Here is a 17,903-nt window from a genome sequence, read left to right as displayed (position 1 = left end):
TAGGTGTTTGAATTTGTTTTTCAGGTGTATATGTGAAAAAGGAATTACTATTAGTTCACTAGTCTGTTAATGCAATAACAGATAGCCTGGTATTTTCTGTTAAGAATCACTGATTAGAGATCACCTTTTCTTCAACATAATAAAAAGAGAAAGAATATCTGTAAGCACAACTCTGGACTTATAAAACGATGATGCTGAGGTGGAGATAAAAAGAAGAAATGGAATATAATATTAAAGACTAAGAATAATAAAAGAAAGTGTAGAGAAAGTGCTTTTACAATTTGTCATTTTTTTCAGGATGTATCTGATCACTCTGGTACCTTAGAAGTTTCATATTTCAAAAGCATTGCCTTCTACTAAATCCTTACTATTTGTTAATAGATTTAGTCCTATCTTAAATATGTGACATATTTCCTCTTTTTTTAACACATGATTTACTTCTTTCTCTTTATAGATTTTCCAAAGCTAAAAAAGTAAAACTGTCAACCACCTGTCACTTTTAAAAGTTGAGATTTATTTCATTTAATATAAAGGGTAAGAAGCCACAATAAGAATTCAATATTGGTAAGCAAATCATATAAGTCAGGGAGAAGCTTATAGATCACCTATTCTCATATGTCAAACAACCATCTTCCATATTACAGGAAAAAAACAGAGTTATAAAAGGATGCATTGGGGATAATTGTAATATAGCTTTTATACTCTTGCAATGCATTTTTCCATATTAAAATTTTCACAGAAATATAAAGCTGCCACTCACATTTGCTCAACTATAATTAGTCATCAGTTAATTTGAATAGATGATGAAAATGATTATTCAACAGGCAGTTCAGAGAGAGGACTGCAGGGAATGAGTCTAGTATTGGCTGTGAAATCTGAATTGCTTCATAGGAGAAGATGGATGTGACTGGGAATTTAGATTTTATTTATTATCAACAAGCTGAAGATGAAGAGACACAGCTCTCTTTAGCTCATCTAAACTACTGAGTAGCCACCACATTGTATTTTATGACACAGAAATGTAGGCCTTTGATTATTTCATTAAATATAGTCATTAGGTTATTTCCTAGGCTAACCAAGGAAAACTAGGTTCATCAAAAGCTTTTTTTATGCTTACATCAGTGAGATATATATTTGGAAAAATATCTCTGTGCTTACTACAGGAAGAAATATTAAAATATTAGAAAGCTATAAGAAAATAAAAAAAACTGAGATAAAGGAAATATCGTAACATAAAGAAGAATTATACATTTTTAGAACTTTATTAATATTTTAAATCTCCACTGAGCAATAAATTTGTTTCAGTGTAAGCACAAATCAGCAGTATGTCAAATAAAACATGTTCTCCTGATATAATGAGGACAGTAGAAGTAAAATAAAATAATGATGAATAAAATAATCAATATGAATATCAGAAGAGAAAGTTTCCAGTTACAGATAATTACCATAATTACTGAAAAAATAGACTGAAACGAAAAGATGAATGAATATAAGGTAGTCATTGTCATCATCACAGTGATCATCATTATCAACATCATGTACTTTAATCTATAAAAAGGTCCAGTCTGAACACAAAATTTTCTCTATGAAAGACAAAATAAGGCTAATACTGAGATAGATCTTAAATAATTTTGAATAAAAGTATAAATTTTAAAATCTTAAAAACACATGGACATAGAAACAATTATTTATAAAAAGGCAAGCCCCAGATGGATTCCTAATATGGTGACATTGTATGTACGTATGTGTGTATTAACACAGATACATATACTATATGTATATGTATGTCTATATATGTGCATATAGTATATATATTCACACAATTACAGTATCTATAGAACTATTATGGTAAACATTTAAGATACAAATTAGTTTCCATTTTATTCAAATTTGATTTAATTCATGAAGGCAAAAAAATTCATAGTTACAGGAGGATTTAGAATACATTACAGTTGGTATAAAAGAACATTTAATCAGCTTTGTAAGAAGTTAATATAGCATGTGTATATAGTGTTGTTATTTTAAAATTAATATAGTAAATATGTATTTAAAGCTTAAAATAGCCCAAGCATTTTTATCATCATTGTGTGGATTTTTCATCTAATTGTATCCTGAAAACAATCAAATGGAATAGGTACTATGTCTTATATTTACAAAATTTAAAAAGCTAAATAGAGGAGCATAAAAGAGAAAAAATACAATTAATTAAAATAATAATACAGGTATAACTTTCCCATTGTGTAAATATAATGAATTGTTGCAAACTGAAAATACCATGTTTTATTCAGAAACAGTAAAGATACTGACTTTATCTCAGAGCACAACTTTCTCTGCATCCAATGTAGTTTAACATTTTGTATTGTTATCACTTTAATGTTATTCATATTTGGTATAATTTTTATTGTTTTTTTTAACCCAAAACTATTTCTTAAAGGCAACTTTAAAATTACAAAGTTTCTCTTTTCTCATTTAAATGATTAACCATATATTGGTTTATAAACTGATCTCTGTATTATTTCTGCCATTTGAAATGTGTTATTTTGCAATTATGATATGGTTGTTTAAAATATATTTAGTGTATATGTAAAAGGTGACATTTTCCTTTTTAGTGTAATATGAACACTTGTGTGTGTATATATATATATATATATAGAGAGAGAGAGAGAGAGAGAGAGAAACAGCACCTATATATATGACATATATGTAATACTGGAAGAAATAATTTGAAACATAAGTGCTATTACACTTAGGATATATATCTCCATTCATTCATATATTTATTTATATGAATATGTATACATACACACACATGCATGCAACCCACACAACCCACACTTTTTTTTCCAAAGATGGTAATTTACTAATGAAGGTAAAATAATTTATGGGTTTTTTTAATTTGACTTAACAGATTATGTTAACATAGGTAAGAAAAAATAATTTTTCATTCATTAAGTATGGATATCAAGGGTCAACTTAACATCTTTGGACATAAAGAGTATCAAGATGTAAGCAAATGCATATTCTTGATCCAATAAATAAATTTGTAAACATTATGAAACAGTGAAAAACAAGAGCAACTTTTTCCTTTATAGGCTTTAATGGAGTTGTAAAGAGACAGAATTCTGTTTTCTAATGGAAAATTATTTGAGAGCAACTTTTTTCATACAAGGGCTAAGTGTAATGTAGATTTCAAATTAATTTAATAAAGGAACCTTAAGTCACTAGAAAATATATTCAAATATACATACTCCAATATTTTTGCAGCTTAACATGACCAGAAATTTTTTTTTTGTACTCAGATGAAAATTTTTTTTTTGTCTTCAGAGATAATTATGCAAGTGTTTATTCATGCCTTATACCATTCCATGGAAAGTGGGTAGTTTTTCTGATTATTTTTCTTGGAAGAACATGTTTAGATTTCTCAGAACTAATTATATGTATTTAATAAGGTAATCCAAGATGATTTTAAATGTTTCATTCCTAAACCTTCAGCTATGGCATTATGCTGTGAAATTGCTACTTCCAGTGCAATTAGTTATCTTAATCACAATAAAAACAGTCTGCATATCTAAATAACAAAGTTATATTTATACAAATGTTTTATTCTTTAAAGCAAATTAAATTCAGAAGGAAGAAATGTAGACCTATAATACATTATCGACAGACAAGATTCAGAATTTCTATTAAAGTTTTGTCCTCAAAAATTTGATAGTATGCCATAATTTCACTTTCTTTTTCCAGAATTCAACGATAATAATATTTCCTGTGTGTTTTATCCTTGTATTTTTCCTTCTTCATATTTCTTTAATTTTTCTTGCAAAGCATTTAAGTTGAGCATTACATATTTGTTTTTTATTTGATTTTCTCTGATAGAAATTGCATTAAAACATTAATAATGCAAAAGAAAATAAGTATTTATTTTAGATTCTGACCCCCAATTGAAAGTTCTATATTAATATTGAGTTTCCATAAAAATCAAGCAAAATGAATATATAAAATAAAAAAACAGCAAGGTCTTACTGTGTAGCACAGGGAACTATATTAAATATCCTGTAACAGCCTATAATGAAAAAGAATATGAAAAGGAATAGGTATATATACACATGTAACTGAATCACTATGCTGTATATCAGAAATTAACACATTGTAAACCAACTATAATTCAATAAAAAAAAATCTAGCAAAATGACAAATTTTCTTTATTCCTAAAAGGAAAATAAAATGATAAAGGCTTACAATCAATCTTTCTTGAATATTTTATTCAGCTAATATAAATAATTTTATATTACATTTTCCGGTTAATTCATTCAGTAAATAAATTCTAAACAGCTACTCTTTCCCAGGCACAATTTAAGTGCCAGGCTTATAAGTGTGATCAAACTACAGTAAAGCAAACAAACTCACAAATAAAAAGCACCAGAAACTCTGTCTTTATGAAGATTATATGGACATGCATATATTTATATTTAATATATAAAACATTTCACTTACAGAAATCTTAATATTTATAGATATAGAATGCTGAATATATTATTTATCATCTTATTTTATATAATTTATCATTAACATATTTCAATAATGGAATTTCAATTACATTAAATAGTCATTTGAGTTGGCTAAAATCTGAAAATCAAGGAAAACAGATTATATTTTCATAGATACAAAAAGAATTCTGTGCACCCATTTGAACCTGCTTCATCTCTCAGTTATCTTTTTGGTAAAATTCATTTTTTTTTACATTTTATATTTTTTATTATTGTATTATTTAAATGTTTTATTTTTGGTGGGGTGGTAATTAGGCTTATTTATTTTCAGAGGACTCACTGGGGATGGAACCCAGGACTTTATGTATGCTAAGTATGAGCTCTATCACTCGAGCCATACCCTCCCCTCAAAATTAACCTTTAAATAATGCATTAACTCCTTGAAATTGATGGAAGTCCTGCATACATCATGCACAAATTGAGGAGATACTTAGTGGTTTTATCCGCCACTCAGTTAAACAGTTAAAGTCTACTTTTGAGGCTTATAACAACGTGATCTTTAAATCATTCATCCATGACAAAGGGATAGAAAGGAAGTCTGAGAGCATTTTTTGTGTTCATTCTGCAAATGTTGTGTTCAAAGACAAATTGAAGCTATTCAGAGTCTCCGTATGAATGCTTTAAGCTTCACTTAAAAGGTTATTCTGCATTTTCAGCTTAAAACAGAGATCAGTTAATATCATCAGATGTTTAAAAATTACACTAATTTTCATAATACAAAATATATATATATTTTTAAAAAGTGTTGCCCAAAACACGTATTAAACCAAAGTTATCGTCTATAGATATCAAGTAATGAAATCATTATTCTTGTTCAATACATCTATCTTTATTTTGAAAAATTCCTTTTTGTTGTTGTTTGGCCCGGATAACTTTTTGTTCAAATATCACATCTAAATATATAGCTTAACCGTTCTTCCCATCCAAAGGGCATTAAGAATCTGTATTACCTAGCTTAACTGAGCTAAAGTCTCAGAAACTTCATAGAAAAACAGTGGAGCCTATACCAAGAGTAAGCAAATGTTGAAGTGTTTCTATACAAACTCAATTTTAAGTTGTACAAAGACGATGGCCATTGGAAAATAAAAGATGCCAGTTTCCATGCGGGCTTTTCAACTTAACATCACTGTGACCCTGAGCAAGTTAGGTCAGTTTTTTGAACCATAGATTCCCTAATTAAAATAAATTAAATCATCTCATGGCTCTAATATTTGACTCCCCAAATGCCATCATTAAAACACGTTGATCAAGCAAAACTAAATTATTAGAACTACCTTAGAGATGGAGAGCACCATTTTGACAGGATTTTAGTAGTGTCTCAACTTAGGAAACTAGATACTGATTTCTATAAAGTTTGGGGGCCTGGACTTGTTACTTTTAGGAAGGACCTTGCAAGGAGGGGAAGTAGTGGAGGTTGGCCAGAATTCTTGGCATAGTAATTTTGGGTTGGTGGTCATAATATGACAAGCGTCTTGAAGTGTATCTTGATGAGAAAGAGGTTAATATTTGTAAATAGTTTGTTTATTGGTTTGCAGTCTTATTTTCCCCAAGCATTTCTTGAAGCAAGCTTCTGGGTTAATTTTTCTTGGTCTTAGTATTAGGTAACATAGCAGCAAAGGGGATAGCTGATCTTAAACTTAGGAAGTAACAAGTTTAGGGAATGATGTTGGTTTCAGATCTTACTGTTTTGGGGGGAGAATTAAACAAGGGCACATACACCAGGCAACTTACATAACGACTGGTTCATCATAGATGGCTAATAAATACTACTTTCCTTTCCCTATTACCCAGTAAAATACTAGACTAAAATATTTAGAATCTTGAGTTTAATGTATGATATTCATACAAACAATCTATGTAAAATAAGAACAATACATTTATGCCTCTCTGTGTACACATACATATAGATATAAAATATTTTTATGATTTGACTTTCTTATCTGGGAAATGCAGATTACAGTTCCCTAAGTACCTTAAGGCCATAAAATCCAGTTAACACGTAAACACACTTTTACATTGATAAAAAAAAAAAAAACAATGTTGTATTTGTGAGAAAGGAAAGTCACCATATATAATGCTATATGTAATTTTACTTTGTTATGAGAAAATTATCTCAGACCTCCATTAGTTTTGTTCCTGCATAAGGAGCATGTAAGAAGCTCTTTCATATCTTTAAAGAGGCTGACACTGTATCAAAGCCATTATTTCTGGCCATCTCCACACACCACACCTGCTGGCTGGAAGCTATGCCTCTGACATGTGTTTCCTTCTCTTAGCACTCTTAATGCTCCAGATCTTTGTAGTGTTTTTTTTTTAGGTTATGATCCACGCGTGTTTTTAGTGGGGTGGAAGAAACCTGACCTCCAGACTTGTAAAATTAATACTTCCTTTTTTATATTATCCCTTGGTTATATTTTGTCCAGTATAACATTTGACATATGAATGCACCAATTTCTTATAGTATCTTCTATTCTGAGTAAAATCTTTGCTATCTTTGTCCTTGGTATCTGCCATTCAGCTGAACTGGAATTCCAGTCCTGATAGTATGTCCAATACTGCAACATTCAAGGAATCCATATCAAGTTAAATAAAATTAATATCCTTAACATGACAAAAGCATGGTTGGAGATGTTTCACTGAGGAAAATGCTTGGATATTATTTAGAAAATTATATCAGAAAATTATATCACTTCACTAGAAGAATATTACAAAAATATAAAGTTGGGCATTCATTTTATTCCAAATTTACCATATACATTTTCTATACTATATTTTCTTTCTCTTACATATCTTTGGATATAAAATTTTGATTAGATTAAAAGAAATGTAGTGGACTGAAGACCCCCTGGTTTATTTTATAAATTTCTTTCTTTCATCCTTCAGGATTCTCTTACTTCAACAAATTCTGCTGAATGGTTGCACTTAGAGGAAAATTTATGTAGAAGTTTCAAGTACGACCTTTGAAGGGCCTCCATTTGCTAGCTGTGTGACCTTGAGCAAGTTACTTTTCTTCATAGTTTGTCCATTCCTCATTAGTGACAGTGAAATGAATAATAATAACACTGGTCGAGAGACTAAAGGAGTTAATATAAAGTGCTTAAGGCAAAACCTGGAATATAATGAGCAATGCGTATGTTTATGTTACTATTATTGTCATTACTACTGTGAGAACTCCAGCTTCTGATTAAAAACCTACATGTGATTTTGTAGACCTAACCATGAGCAACTAGAAAGGCTTTGCCTGCCAGACCTCCAGGGAAAGCTGCCTTCCCTGCACCAGACCTGGTGCACAGCCCTTGCACGGCAGTCAGTGACCCACCCAATGACCCCTGGCTGGTCATACTCTCCCCACACTCCCAGCCCTGGTGCCTTCATTCCTATGTCTTTTCTTTGAAGCCCTCTGCAGGTCTTCACAAGGCACCTCTACCCAAGTCCTCTTTGTTGGGGGGAGAAAGAGGAAATCTTGGATACACTTTTCCTAATTTTACTCAAAACCAGCACTTTCCACTCCTAGATTTCCCCTCCTCACATGCCCATCACCCCAAAGCCCATAAAACTGTCTGATGGAAGTCTCCCTCAACCAGGAGATGATTCTCACTCTGCAGTGGTCCACCTGACTCTCCACCATTCACCATTCTGCGCAGAAAAATGGAATGGGGAGAGAGTTGGCACTTTCTCAGGGTTTAGATCTTGCAGTAAGTGATTAAAGGCTCATCTCTTTCATTTTTGGCTTGTTGCTTTAATTGGCTGCTCTGAAGCCTGGCAGTTCAGCTCTCTCTCCCAGTTCAGCTGAGCTCCTAGCATATGGGTGATGAGTGATTCTCTTTATTTAAATGTTGGCAATGTTGTTCTTCTGAAACTCATCAGCGTTTGAATGTTGCAAGATCCATTCCAAAGCAAATGTCAGTGTTCACTTCTTTAGATCTTAACTGACTGGAGTAGATTAAAAATATTTGAGCACTATGACTCTCAAAAATAGGGAATTTACTGTGGCATTATAAAACAGCTTACAATTACAGACAAAGCCAAGAAATTGCATTCTAAGGAACATTGACAATAACAGGAAATATTCTTCAATAATTCTGGCCAATTTAAAATAAACAAGCTGGTACTTCATCTTCAAAAATGCAATCAATAAAATAAAGTATTAGTCTGATTTTGAGAAACAAATTGATAGATGTTGCTGGCAAAATAAGAAATTTAAATATTTTCTGCCTAGCAGTAACCATAGTCATTGAGATTCTGGTTTCTAGAGTGTAACTGCCAAGGTTCAAATTTCCCTCTGGCATTTAATCGGAGACTTCAGAAATTATACAAATGTTGCTTCCGGTTTTCCACATCTGAAAAACATGAGCAATAATATCCTAGTGTTGTTGAAATGGTTGAATGAACTAACATATAAAATACTTAAAATATCTTCCATAGCATAATAAATATTACAGATATATTAATTATTACTATTAAAATTGTTTTCACTATTGTTTTATAATTATTTAATAACTAGCTTATTATTCAATAGTAATTTAACAAACTTTAAATGTATTTCTAGTCTATGGAAGTACTGGGCACAGCAGTTAGATGGTCATAGTTTTTAAATAACAAAATATCTATACATCTTAGGAGAAAATGAAAATCATATCAATTTATTAGACAAAGGGCACACTGGACCACTATTTTGAAGATTAAAAAAGTGGAATATTTGAGCTGAGTACCACACAGTAGGAGTCCAGTTGTGTCCTGGGATAAAGGCTATTCCAGGCTGAAAGAATATTAAGAGAGCAGGAAATTGTGAGTGGAATTTAAGTTATCTATGGGATAGAATGAGAGGCAGGCCCTGAAGAAGTCTTTGGTCACATCAAATATAATGTTTCAGGTTATACTAAGAAATCTGTATCTTATTTTGTAATAACTAGAGGATGACAAATTTTTTTCAACTGAGCAGTTTCATGATAAATTTTTGTCTTCTAAAATACTAACTATTATACAAGGATAAAGAATAGATTGAGGACAAGTGTTTGAAAGCAAGGAAAACTGTGGGAGAGGATAAAACTTTCCAAGTGTTGTTAGCATTTAATACATACCTTTAGCACTGGGTGTGTATTAAAGTAATGGTATTCAGAATAGAAGAAAGAAGATGATGTTTAAAGGATATTTTACATGAAGACACAAAGGACTGAGCAATATATTGAAGATGGTGGAGAAAGGGAGAATAGGAGAAATAAGAATGAAAAAAAAAAAACAGGTTTCTCGTCTGATTTTCTAGGAGATAGTGTTACCACCAGGGCAAATAGAAGAATCAGTATTCATAAAACTCTTAATTTTTGTTATTATTTTGTCAGGTCTTTAAATAATGCCTTTCAATTTTAGTGCATACTGCCTAACCTTCATAACAGCCTTAGAGCTTTTATTAGAATGTTGCAAGCATTTCCTCCCAAACATTGGCATGTATGTCTGCACCTGGTTTTCTACAATTTCAATAGCTTGCACATTCCCAGTAATATGTAACAATTATTGACTGAATATTATGAAAAATGTCTATTGGAAAACCCTACTTGAAGGCTATTTCCCAAGAGCAGCAATCCTACCATTCCAGAATCCAATATAATCATCCAGAAATAGTCACCACTTGTGTACAAACAGACTTGGTAGTTAAGCTAAACTCCACAAAGAAAAGGTTTGGGGTTAAGTGTCAAATTTTCTTCAGCATGCATTTTCAGAACAACTCATAACAGAAATCAACTTACAGAAGTGACACTTTAGAAAAAGTAAATCTTGATGGTCTCAATGAAAGCAACAGTGAATAGAGAAGTAGTTATTTCAGTGAATGGATCTGTTGAATAGAAATGAGTGATCTGTGCTAAGTCTGCATCCCATTTTTGAACAAACACAGTAACAATTGTTCTCGCATAATGAAGACAAGACAATGAGTCTCAATTACAATTTTGTTCTCTAGTACAATGAGTTTGCCAACTGGCAGGACAATACACAATACTATTTAAGGTAATAAATGTAATTTTTTAAGATTTATATTTACCAAGACTTTAAATCAAATATGTGATATAAGTTTAGGGTAAAAAAACTTTTAAGTGTATATGTTTGTTTTAAATTAGACCTATGAAATCATATGCCACTGTGTAGACATATCTATTAAGCCTAAATATGAAACAATGACAGACTAGTGTCATGCCGGTTAATCACTTAGAGAATCTTGCTAACTTTTATATGAGTTTCTAAGGTACCAATCTTCTGATTGATATGTGAACCTTTCTGCAGCACACATAGCTAGACCTATTATTTCCTCCTCTTCAACTCCTGCATCCTTTTCTCTACGCAAATCTCCAAAATCAGAGAATTCCTAAAACTGTGATAGGAATGGGGATAATTTAAATACGTGTGGACTCTTTGTTTTTATAAATCCAAGTAAAGGAGAAACTTTAAAAAAAGATATCAAAATATATTGTGCAACTACTCTATGGGAAAAAAACATTTTTTTTCACTTCCATTAGTCTCTTTTAAGGGTAAATGCTACACAAATTAACTTACAGGAAAGCTGAAGAAAGAGAAATTGATTTCTTGCTATCTGAATATGATTCTCAATTTTACACCCTATTTAATACACTAAGTGTTCTAGATAAAATATTTTTTGTTAATCACAGTGCTTTAAAGTATTTTAGTATATTCTAAAAGGTCTTGCTTATCCAGATCACAAATACGAAAGGGTAAGCATTGTAGTTTAGAATACAAATCACAATAATTAAAATCATTTTAATTAATATTTTTAAATCCACTTATAATTTTCTCCCTCTTAGATAATTAAATAGTAAAAAGAATATTTGTTATTATTTTCAGTTAAGAAAACTTCCAAAGGAGAAAAATAATCCATATTTTAAACTATTTCTTTCATGAAATAAAAAATATTCAATGAAAAAATAAAATCCTATTAAAACTATTTTAAAATTCCACATTCAAATGTTAGATTACTTCTTGTGTGACGTTATTTTAATATAAATGCTGGACCTTAAGATCTTTTGTCATAGGAAGGTGTATATATAACATAGACAGGAGATCAAGATGGCAGAGTGGGAGGTAGTTCTATAAACCAAATCTTAGTAAGTAGACTGATGATAATTTTTGGCACTTAATGGCATCATAATTTATTAAGCTATGGTTACTTTGAATGAATGCAAATTGGTGGGAGGGAGATAGTAGCTGAAGTAACTGTGGTATTAAACAGTATGTGGATAATGTTATTTATAAAGATCACAGTATAGAATGGCTTTTAGGGGCTTTTCAATAAAAGAAAATAATTAGATGTCACATTTAATTGTCAAGGTAAAGGATGCTCTAAACAAACAAACAAATAGAACCTTTTTAGCAGCTTTCAAATAAATCTCCTTCCCAGTTGGGCCAAAAAATACTATACTGATTATCAGCCTCAACATTTGATTATAAGCATGGCAATCCTATAAAGCAGACTTCATGTATAGTTTTTATAGATCTCTTTTGAAGTCAGGTTTCTAGAGGGAAGACATTGGTTGGACCAGTTTGAGAATATCCTGGAACTTCAGAATTAGCTAAAACAACTTTTTAATTAAAAACAAAACAAAACACACACACACACACACACACACACACACACAGCAGTCATGACTAGCATGGAACAAGTTTCTTTCAAAATGGAGAGTGGTCTCTTCAAGACACAGCCCCTCCAGCCACTTCCATTACCTCCAAGACCTACGACCAGGTGTAGATCTCACTCAGTAACACCAAACAGGAAAGCACAAGCACTGGTTCCATCTTTATCTGAGGTCATGAGAATATCTCCATTTCAAATATTAGGGCCTTGCTTTTCCACAAAATATCCTAAACTTCATGTGATAAATTTTGTGAGATTGTTAACTCAACTGACATTGTAATTGTGCAAACAGTATGAGCGTATTTTACATCTAATTTTCATTAAACTTGACCTGGACCTATCATACATAAGAGATGCTTTTAAGGCCACCTTAGAAGGCCTCTAGTTTCATGTCACAATTTGAGCTGAGAAGTTAAAACCCTGCGCTTGTTATTTTCACGATGTAAGCATTCCAGAACACTCCAAAGAAGCCATCCCATCTCATAATCCTTGTAATTATCATTATTTCTGTAACAGTTGAGTGAGCAGCAATTTAGTCCCCAAAGGCATTTGCTTTATAAGCACTTAATCACAGTCAACCACAGGTGATAATTTGATTAATGGTGACGTTCCTGCATGCTGAGGATTGCTAGAATTCCACTTCCCATTGGCAGGATGTTTAAATCCATTTCAAAATTCCTTATTGAGCACCTGTTTTATGAGCTTATACGTGTAGTTAATTAGTTGATTAGTCAGGCCCCTGTCAAAAGATAAATCAGTCCAGTATTTCTTACTGAGGAAAAATTTATAGAAAGAACTTTGAAACATGCTAAACAGGTGTTAGAAAGATTAAAGAGGCAAAAAACAAACAAACAAAAAACAACAAACCCACTGAGGTTATACAGAAGTAGAAAGTGTGGAACTAGCTAAACCGTTGTCGTTTTGCTCAACCTCTCACCAACCTCTCCTCTGGCAATCACCAATCTGTTCACTGTATCTCTGGGTCTGTTTCTGTTTTATTTTGTTTTTGTTTTTCAGATTCCACATATAGTGATATCATAACTTCATTTAGTGTAACAAACTCTAGGTCCACCCATGTTACTACAAATGGCATTTCTTTATGGCTGAGTAGTATTCGTGTGTGTGTGTGTGTGTGTGTGTGTGTGTGTGTGTGTGTGTGTGTGTGTGTGTGTATCACATCTTCTTTATACAATCATTTCTCAATGGACATTTAAATTGATTCCTTGTCTTGGTTTTTGTAAATAGGGCTGCTATGAATATTGTGGTGCATGTGTCCTTTTGAACTAGAATTCCCTCTGGATATATGCCCAGGATATTAGAATTCTCTCTGAATATATGCTAGATCATTAGGTAACTCTATTTTTAGTTTTTTGAGGAATATCCATACTATTTTCCATAATGGCTACACCAAACTATATTCCCACAAGAGTGTAGGAGGGTTCCCTTTTCTCCACACCCTCTCCAGCATTTGTTGTTTGTGGACTTTTTAATGATGAACATTCTGATTGGTGTTAAGTGATACCTCATTGTAGTTTTGATTTGCATTTCTATGATATTTCGCGATATTGAGCATTTTTTCATGTGCCTATTGGCCATTTGTATGTCTTCACTGGAGAAATGCTTGTTTAGGTCTGCCCATTTTGGGATTATGTTGTTTAGTTTTTTGGTAATTAAATTGTACATTTCTGTAAAGCTTTTTTCATCAGGTTGATGTCACAAAGTATAGTTAGCAATTTGGAAAACCTATCAAGGATTTACACATCATTTTACTATGATTAACTTTCTGTACAAAAGTACTTTTTCAAATCATTGTGAAAGCACAAATGCATTCAAATGGTAACTAGCTTATTCTGGTATTCTACAATAAAACTACTAGCAATATTCAAAATAATATACATAATAACACATTTTGAATGTTGTGTTCTTGGATCTATTCTAACTCATTTAACTCATTTAACACTCATAATGCTTTAAGATAGATTTAAAAATATTATATAGAGATGAGCTATATTCCCAAGGTCACAATCATTCAATTACTTTTTCATCAATATCTATTATCTTTTGTTTGCTGAGGGTACAAATGTTCACAAATAAAATTCCTGTGTTTCTATAGATTACAAGTCTCTGATTTCTTCCATGAACTAGTTAAGAAATGGTAATCATACTATCTGTGTCTTCTTAGAAATTATACACTGGGTACTCATGAATCTTTATCCTTATATACAGAGAGAACAAACTTTCCATGCCAAAACTCTATTGTTGCAAATTTATTTATGTTTGTGAAATATCCTGTGACCATGAACTCAAAACAGATTATTTATGAAAACTGTAAAGTCTAATACATAGATCCTGTAAAATTGTAAAATCTACCGCATAGATTATGAGCACACTAGCATCCGATGGATCTAGAATTTTTGGCTTCCTATCAGAAACAAAACAATCTTCTCTAGCCTAAGGCATAGTTTAAAGACAATATTAAAATATCTACCTAAATATGTGATTAGGAAATATAGAGAGGTTTCATGTAAAAAGGAAAAAAGCAAACAAAAACCAGAAAGTGCTGTGTGCCAAAGTGAGGTGATTAAGATGGCTATTATCTGGCTGTTTTGGATTTTGAATTCAGATAGCCAGGCATGCATTACCAGCTATCTTGTAAATCTCCAATTGCAGAGGTAATACTCTGTGCTCATTTATCTGAAATCAAAATCAGACGCCAAAATGGAATCTTTATACAAGATGCAACATGTCAAGCATTGGGACCTGGTGATGAGGTTTTTACAATAAAGCTTTGAGTTATTGTGATTCCAAGGCATTAGGGCTAGAAAAAATAAGCAGGGGGAAAGGACATGCCATCTCTAGGACATCTGAGATTAGTGTATTTTATATTTTTACATTTATTTCATCAAAATGAATGTAAATAATTCTTTAAAAACTTGACATTTTATCCAGACTTGAATCAGTCTGGAAATAGTAAATATTACCTCATAGTATTGAATCATATTACTCAGTTTCTTTAGAGATTACCTAACTTATCTCTCTCTCTCCAAACAAAACAGAATATGCAATTAAGAGATAAAAAGAAACTGTCTGCTTAAGACCTGTGAAGAAGAAATTTCCACCTTCACTCTTATTATCAGTGTTTAAGGTCTACTAGGCCCAGGGATATTGTGATTCTTTGAAGCTCTTTTCTGAATGTGACACGTTTTGAATTGTTTAAGTAAAAGAAGTATCTCAGAAGTTCTATCCTTTTTCACTTAAAAAAAAAGATTCTAGGATGTTGGTGCCACTTCCCAGAGATGACCCCTTCCCCTCCTCATTCCATTTCTACTTTCTCAAAAGTCCAAGTAAAGGAACACTTGGTAAGGGATATCTTTCAGGGATGCAAGAGGAGTTGATGGCATCCTCCATCGCTGATGTCTGATTGAAGTATGCTTCATAAAAGGTGAGTCCAGTTCCCGCTCACTCATGCACAGTTGCGCCCCTAGTGTTGTCATCACTTTATTGCATACTCAGCCTAAAGCCATACAACACGAAGAGTGGGTGCCATTCGCATTTAGGCTGATAACTTCAATGTGTAAGCCGAGGCCTTTTCTACAGAGATTCTCATTCAGTTGGACAGCATTTGAAGTTTTATGACATTCTGTAGATCATTCTGATATATTGTAAAGGTCCAGTCATGACCAGTCCGAGCTTCAGTTTTCTGTTCAATGGAGAGAATGCTTGATATACTGCCCTGCAATGATCACAGGAGAATCAAGCAATTCAATGCATACAAAAATGCATGTAGTGTACTGTACAATTACAATATATTCTCTACAGTAAGTTACGATAGTTTCGTGAGTTTCAGCATGATCATATGATTCAAGGTTCATTGCCTACTCTTGGTTCAGTTCCAGAGAAAACCTATGTAATACATATTTTTAGTCTCTCCCTTATATTAAAATCAAGACAATTTTACTAAGACAATGAAAAAATTCCTCTATTTCACCTAACTTAGCCAAGCAAGTAAGTAAATACCGAAAAAACAAAAGAAAAGAAAACGTGATGGTCCATAGTTGAGTTAGCAAAATCTATTAGTATATTTGTATTATGAAGACAAAACTTAAAAAGGATGCTTTGGACACTCAGGGCTTATTCCTCAACAATTATGCAGTTGAACTGTATGCCAACTGCTCAAGTAGAACTTTAGAATATTCTTATTACAGGCTCTTTAAAAAGCCTCAACAATGAAGTTAATTGTAGACATATTGAGATAGAAAGTATAGAGGAAGCTGAGGGGGTTTCTCTTTTGGTACATTATAGTTAGTGAGGCAGTTAAGTCCATGAAAACTGATATGGCAAATGAGTTCCAACTGGTTCCTCCAGATACTGAAGTGAGAGCAAATCCAAGATAATGACAGGAAAAAACATAGTGAGAACATCTCACTGAAGAGCCAACAAGCAGTGGCTGAAGCTTCCTCATTCTGCCCTATTAAAGAACATAGACATTTTTGGTACAAAACGTTCAGTTCATTTAACACGGGGGTAAGAACTGTGATGATGATCCAATGACATTACTTTCCATGAAGTGGACTTTGAGCTTTGAGCTTTAAGCTAGCTGCTTCTTCTGCTTTTTTTTTTTTTTAAATCAAATCTACCTTAAAGTATGGCAAGAAGGGTAATGCTTCTTTCTACAGTCAAATCTCTCAGTGATCAAATGCTATAGAAACTTTAAACTTGAGCACAATTCAGGGAGATAGGGGAGTTTCAAGAAAATATATTGTTGAAAGCAATTATGGAAAAAAGGTACCTTCATTCTTGTCACATAATAGCATTTTTTTTTCTTAAAGTGAAGCTATTTATTTCAAGAAGATAGGTTTCAAATTAACTATTTTGGCAAGTACTACTCTATGTTGCCATCATAATTGATTTTTTTCTCTTTATTTTGGACTGCAAAACTACTCAAAAAATGAATATGGAGGAAAAAGTCAAAATACAAATTTGCGAAAATTTAAACTTAAAATTTCTATGAATTTCCTCTCCCAAATTAAAAATAAATTAATAATTAAAAATTAATAAAAATAATACAAACTTTTTCTATGAAGACATCTTACAAAAAGGAGTGAACATTATTTTGCTTTGTGACAATCTTCATCTTTTCTGAATCAGTAATTGGAAGTTGTTAACTTTTGTAATTCCCATCTTCACACTTTTCTTGCCCTCACCTCCAATACAGTCCTTCCATAGCCATAAGCCCCTCTCTTTAACTTACGGAAAGCTTACAGTTTAAGGCACAGTTGTTTTTTTCTTTCTTTCTCTTCACTTGAGTCTCACCTACCATTTCTATGTTCTAGGAAAATAAGTGACAATCTTTGTTTCTGAGTTTGAATAGTAAAATTGTTTAAATATATTTATATAAACATTTTATGACAATGAGGGGGCATTTTAACAAGTCATTACTATTTTTAAGAATGATAACAGCAACAAACAATGTCTTCTACGACTGGCATCTTTCTTAAGTCCTTACTTACATTTATGAACTGATTTAATTCTCACACCATGTTAAAGTGAGGTACAATTATTCTTGTTTTGAAGCCTGGATTCAAACCCAGGCATTCTGATACAAGAGTCTGGGATCATATCACTTCCACGAAGACCCTTAACTAACTTCAATTCACTCAAAATCTTTACCGAGAGCAAACATTAAAGAAATAACCTGTCACTGAAAAAAGTCTTTCTCAATC

Source organism: Vicugna pacos, chromosome 14, assembly GCF_048564905.1.
Source record: "Vicugna pacos chromosome 14, VicPac4, whole genome shotgun sequence".
In the NCBI taxonomy this organism is placed as follows: Eukaryota; Metazoa; Chordata; class Mammalia; order Artiodactyla; family Camelidae; genus Vicugna; species Vicugna pacos.
The sequence above is the reverse complement of the archived record's forward strand: the minus strand, read 5'-3'. Positions refer to the sequence as shown.